The sequence below is a fragment of the Astyanax mexicanus genome, chromosome 1 (genome assembly GCF_023375975.1).
Source record: "Astyanax mexicanus isolate ESR-SI-001 chromosome 1, AstMex3_surface, whole genome shotgun sequence".
Lineage (NCBI taxonomy): Eukaryota > Metazoa > Chordata > Actinopteri > Characiformes > Acestrorhamphidae > Astyanax > Astyanax mexicanus.
The window spans coordinates 124,263,602-124,269,601 of NC_064408.1; the positions used below are offsets into that span (position 1 = coordinate 124,263,602).

General features: G+C 35.1%; 1 long non-coding RNA gene across 1 annotated transcript; it reads left to right on the top strand.

Moving 5' to 3' along the window:
- The first annotated feature begins 1,374 nt into the window (after window positions 1-1,374).
- LOC125781312 (uncharacterized) lies at window positions 1,375-5,180 on the top strand. The gene is made up of 4 exons (XR_007424526.1): window positions 1,375-1,512; window positions 2,517-2,571; window positions 3,837-3,925; window positions 4,711-5,180. It is a non-coding gene; the product is annotated as an uncharacterized LOC125781312 (long non-coding RNA).
- Window positions 5,181-6,000: the final 820 nt, after the last annotated feature.

Genomic DNA, 6,000 nt, shown 5'->3' on the forward strand with positions numbered 1-6,000 from the left:
TTAAAATTTAATATCAATATACTATTTAACCCAAGTACCAAAACGTTCTTTAAAACAAAGAAAAATATGATTTATAATACAGTTATTTCACTTTTCTTTATCTGGAAAAACGTATTATTTTCTATTACAGACCCTGTATAGCACGGGCCACAGACTCTGTAATAAAACAAATAATGAAATATACCACTTTAAATAATACTTTTTTCTTGATTATTTCATTTACACACCATTTTACTTGACTTACTGTCTTTATCTTTGACAGTGTTGTGTAAACTAAGATTTTTCAATCTGATGTTTAGTTTCATGATGTCTCTTAATATAAAACTCCTTAATTACGGCAACTTTTAGACTCTTTTGGCCCGTTTTTCTGCGCTAGAAATGTGCACTCTCTCTGCTTTTAGACTCTTTGGCCCGTTTTTATGCGCTAGAAATGTGCACTCTCTCCGCTTTTACACTCTTTGGCCCGTTTCTGACACCTAGCGTTCAAACTTTGAATCTCACATTATAAAAACCTGCTTAACAGCGGGCCAACTTTCATTCTATTTCTAAAATACCTCGCGGGCCGCTCCAAAAAAGGAGACGGGCCGCAAATGGCCCGCGGGCCGTAGTTTGGACACCCCTGCTGTATAGTTTTGACTTTGAATAAACTAATTAAATAATTTTAATTCTGTTAATTTTATAAACTATCTGGAATTTCCTTTTCAGTCAAAATACATTATTTATTTATACATTTTATATAGTCACAAGTATAAAAATCTAGTTTCAAATCAGGCTTTTATTCCTTAATTGATCACACAAAGGCAGTATAACTGTGCAGCAACACAACCGTGAACACTGCAACACTCAACGCTAAAGAAAACAGCAACTTGCTCTTACAGCCTACAACACTGCATACAAGCATATATAGCCATTATATAAAACTTACCTCAGTAGATCAAAGAAGATACCTTAAGGAGAACATCTTCACAATCATGGTGGAGGAGTGATCTGATGTGATGTCATTACCTGTGAAATTAAGTAAAAAATATGATTGGAGTTAAATTATGTACTTTGAGTGGTTTTAATAGGGAATGGATTTGCTTTTTAGGCAAACTGAAAGAAAAAGGTTTGACCCAGAAATCATAACTTTTCGTTAGACCAACATAAAAATGCACTTTAAAGGAGACTTTTGGTTTAGTAAAACATGATGAAAAGTACTAACCTTTGAGGTAAGAACTTTTTATCATGTTTCACTACACCAAATGTACATTTTACACCGGAGTTCTCCTTTAAATCAATGACATGTTTGATACACTTTTTTCAGTGTAGGATTCATGTTTATCTGACAGATAGAAAAAAAAGTGCTTCTGACCAACAAACACTTACTGCTTCCTGCCTGCATTTTTCATAGATTGGAGAAAGTGGACATGGTGAACAAACAGACCCTCAGACTAACCAAGTTACTCAGTCTGCTGAAGTTCTGCAACAGGAGGACGAACAAACTTACGCTTCTGTCCACGAACCTAAAACTGGGTAAGAACCAGGTCCTAATCTAATGGCAAATTCCCTACTATAGACCGGTGTTTTAAAACCAGTAGGCTGCCGTCCCCTAGTTGTCTGTAGTGGTGCTGCTAGGCCAAATATTTAGCAAATTTAAGATGTGACATTTCAATCAATCAATCAATCAATCTTTATTTTCTCTCTGGAAAACATTGCGGGTGACTCTCATTTACAATGTTGCCGAGAATTTACAGCATCAAAGGGATTGAAAACGTTTAATTAGACATTAGAAATAGTAAGGAATAAAATAGTTAAAGATTAAATAAATAAAATAAATACTAATTTTGAATCAACATTGAATATATATATATATATATATATATATATATATATATATATATATATATATATATATATATATATGAATAAACTGTATATGTAAAATAGACATTTCTAAAAGACCATAAAAAAACAAAATTAACACATAAAATGTAAAGAATTTATAAAATCTAAAATAAATAATAGTAAAGGTAATAGTAAAAGTAAAGTAAAATAATAAGTGTAATAAATGATTAGATGAATAATAATGAACTAAGAACATAATATAAAATCAAAATAATAAAAAAATAAAAAGAAATAATAAATAAAAAGAAATTAATTCAATTAAAAATTAACCTAGTTAAAGAAAAACTCAGTCTCAGGCTTTCTAATGGTGTTTAGAAACTAAAAGTTTAAAATGATTCAGTGATCCCAGCGAGCTGAGCTTCAACATTTTCTGCAGTGAATTCATATGAAAATAGAAATTATATGCAAGACATTACAGTATATCCAGTTTAGCCGATATTCATTGGCTGCTCAGGATCACTACAGTCAATCCTATTAGTCCATTTGAAATGAGCCAACACCTGTAATTCTACCTCACGTAAAATATCAATATAAATTTAGATACAGTATCACTGTGGGAATTAAACAGTTCTAGTATAAACTGCTACTTCTGCTGAGGATTTCACTGTGTGCTATTTTCCCACATCCTTTAGGAAGAAGAAAAAAGCCCAAAAAGAAACGGATGGAGGAAGTGGCAGGAAAACCCAGGTTTGTTATAAGAATAGACAGATCATTCTCCTCATTCACCTCTCCGGACTCCACCCAATAATATTTTAAATAGAATTTATACTTACAGGGGTTGGACAATGAAACTGAAACACCTGGTTTTAGAGCACAATAATTTATAGTGGTGACGGACAGTTCTGGTGAAAACAGGAGAGTTGAGGTGCACATTGAATTCTGCGTGATTTGATCAGCCGTGGTTTTATGTTTTTTGGATACAATCCGGGTTAGCACCCGAACATCCCTTTCAGACAGCTTCCTCTTACAGCGTCCACAGTTAATCCTGTTGGATGTGGTTCTTCCTTCTTGGTGGTATGCTGACATTACCCTGGATACCGTGGCTCTTGATGCATCACAAAGACTTGCTGTCTTGGTCACAGATGCGCCAGCAAGACGTGCACCAACAATTTGTCCTCTTTTGAACTCTGGTATGTCTCCCATAATGTTGTGTGCATTGCAGTATTTAGAGTAAAACTGTGCTCTTACCCTGCTAATTGAACCTTCACACTCTGCTCTTACTGGTGCAATAATGTGCAATTAATAAAGATTGGCCACCAGGCTGCTCCAATTTAGCCATGAAACCTAAAATCCCACACTAAAATGATGACAGGTGTTTCACTTTCATTGTCCAACCCATAGGTAAAAGTATATTTTCAGAATGAAATTTCTTTTGGTTGCCTTAATTAGTGTAACCAACATATAATATGAAAATGGTTCATCTCACATTTTTGCAGCCACCTCCTGAAAAAAACAAAAACTGCAAATTTATGTTTTAACGTTATGTAAAACTATTATGTTTATATGTTAGTCTTTCATAAACATAAACAAAAAAGGTTTGAACATGTATTTTTTGTAATATAAAACAAGTGAATTATCCTAATTGGACCACTGCCTGTTAGAGGTAAGGAGCACCATTGCACTAAATATTGACAGAATAATTAGTAATGAAATATTCACACTGCTTGTTAGGATGTTTTTTGGTTTTAGGCATGTTTTGGATAATTAAACATGCACCCAGGAACACCATTGCTGTTTCTGATAAATTAACATAACAGGAGGATTAAATATCAACAGTGTATCTACACTATCTACACTAAATTTTTGGCATATTGCTATCTTGGCAATGGAAAACACAGATGCTCCACTGACTGAATACAACCTAGACCAAATTCTATGAGTTGTTTTTTTTTACAGTGCAATTAGAGAGTGTGTATATTTTACCTTAATATTTAAAGATCTTGCTGTTTAAGGTTGGAAATAGTGCACAGAGTGGCCTGCTGCAGGAGGATGACATCACATATGCCTCCGTGAGCATCAAACCCAATAAACCTGAAGAAAGGTGAGCTCTCTCTCCATATATCACGACAGTTTTCTTAATCTACACATTTCATTTTATTTGTAATAACTGGTAGAGAGAACTGGAACTGATGGAAACCAGAGTAAGACTAGTCTATTTACTATAATATACAGCTGTGGAAACGAAATAAGAAACCACTTAAAAATCATGAGTTTCTTTGATTTTACCAAATTAAGAACCTCTGGAATATAATCAAGAGGAAGATGGATGATCACAAGCCATCAAACCACCAAACTGAACTGCTTGAATTTCTGCACCAGGAGTAAAGGCATAAATGTACCCAAAAGCAGTGTGTAAGACTGGTGGAGGAGAACATGATGCCAAGATGCATGATTTTAACTGTGATTAAAAACCAGGGTTATTCCACCAAATATTGATTTCTGAACTCTTAAAACTTAATGAATATAAACTTGTTTTTCTTTGCATTATTTGAGGTCTGAAAGCTCTGCATCTTTTTTTTTTTATTATTTCAGCCATTTCTCATTTTCTGCAAATAAATGCCCTAAATGACAATTTTTTTACTTGGAATTTGGGAGAAATGTTGTCCATAGTTTATCGGAAAAAAATAATGTTTATTTTATTCAAACATAAACCTATAAATAGCAAAATCAGAAAAACTGATTCAGAAATTGAAGCGCTCTCTTATTTTTTTCCAGAGCTGTATATATTTGTAAGTTTTCAGTGTTAATCTGCATTGTAGTGTTGATAGTTTGACCACAATTATAGCGTTTGTTGATTATTGATCACTCTCCTCTGTATCACTGCAGAGTCATCTCCACTGTCCAGCTAGAAGAGGATGATTCTGTTATCTACAGTGCAGTGGCCACTAAGTGATCAAATCTCCACACGTCATTTAACCACAAAGTTCACAGCCTGTTTATTTTCCTGTGCAGCACTAAATAGAAAGTGAATGTAAGCTTTCGAATGTTGCAGGTGATGTTTGGTCTCGTTATTTCTTCAGTTTATAGTGTAGCTACTTCTTTATTATAATTTTTATATCAGCTGGGAACTGCTTCACAAACTGCTATTGGTTCTTATTAACTAGAATTATTTGTGTAAAACCAAAACTTGCATTTAATACAGTAAAACATGTTGTCTTTTATTTTCATCATATATGTGTCACAGATCTAAATTCAATGCTTGCTTGGTGCTACAGTATATGATCTATTGTAAAAGCTTAGTTTTGAATGTATTGTGGAATTGTCTGTACAGCTATTAAAGTATTTACTGAACTGGAGCTCTGAAGGTCCTTTAAAGTGGACATGAAACATTTCCGTTTGTACAAGTTTTATAAGGGATTAAATATGATGGAATATATTTGGGGGGGATTTTTTTTTATTTAAAATGTCTACACACTAAATTATAATATATTTATGTTTGTTGCTACCCTAAACGTTTGCCCGTGCAGCACTGGTGACGTCACGAGGTTGGTTGAAGAGCCCAGGTACATAGCTAGCAGTCACGGTTAAGGAAAAGGGCTTGTTTTTGCGAGATTATGGATGAAGACGAAGCTGAACAAGGGTTTTGGTCAGATTCCTAGAAACCCAATGGCTTATGTGTTCGAGACAGATTAACGCTACAAACTCCGATTTATACAGAGGAGCAGCAGCAGTTCCCATACAGGTGGAGAGGGTGGGTAACACTAACTTTACCTGGTGCAGATGCGTCACTGCACTGCTGTGTCGACTGCAACCGAGTGGATTTGCTGTCAGGAGGCAAACGTGGCCCATTTGCTCAGAGATCTTTCCTGCAGAACCCTGAGCAGAACTTTTAGATGCTTTTCTGAGAGCGAGACGTTTTGGAGGTGTCTATTCTCTCTCTACGTGAGGTCTGTGCAGAAACCCTGCAGCCCGTCAACAGCAGGTACTCACTCGCTACTAACCCTAGCATTGCTAGAAAGTGCTCGCTACTAACCCTAGCATTGCTAGAAAGTGCTCGCTACTAACCCTAGCATTGCTAGAAAGTGCTCGCTACTAACCCTAGCATTGCTAGAAAGTGCTCGCTACTAACCCTAGCATTGCTAGAAAGTGCTCGCTACTAACCCTAGCATTGCTAGA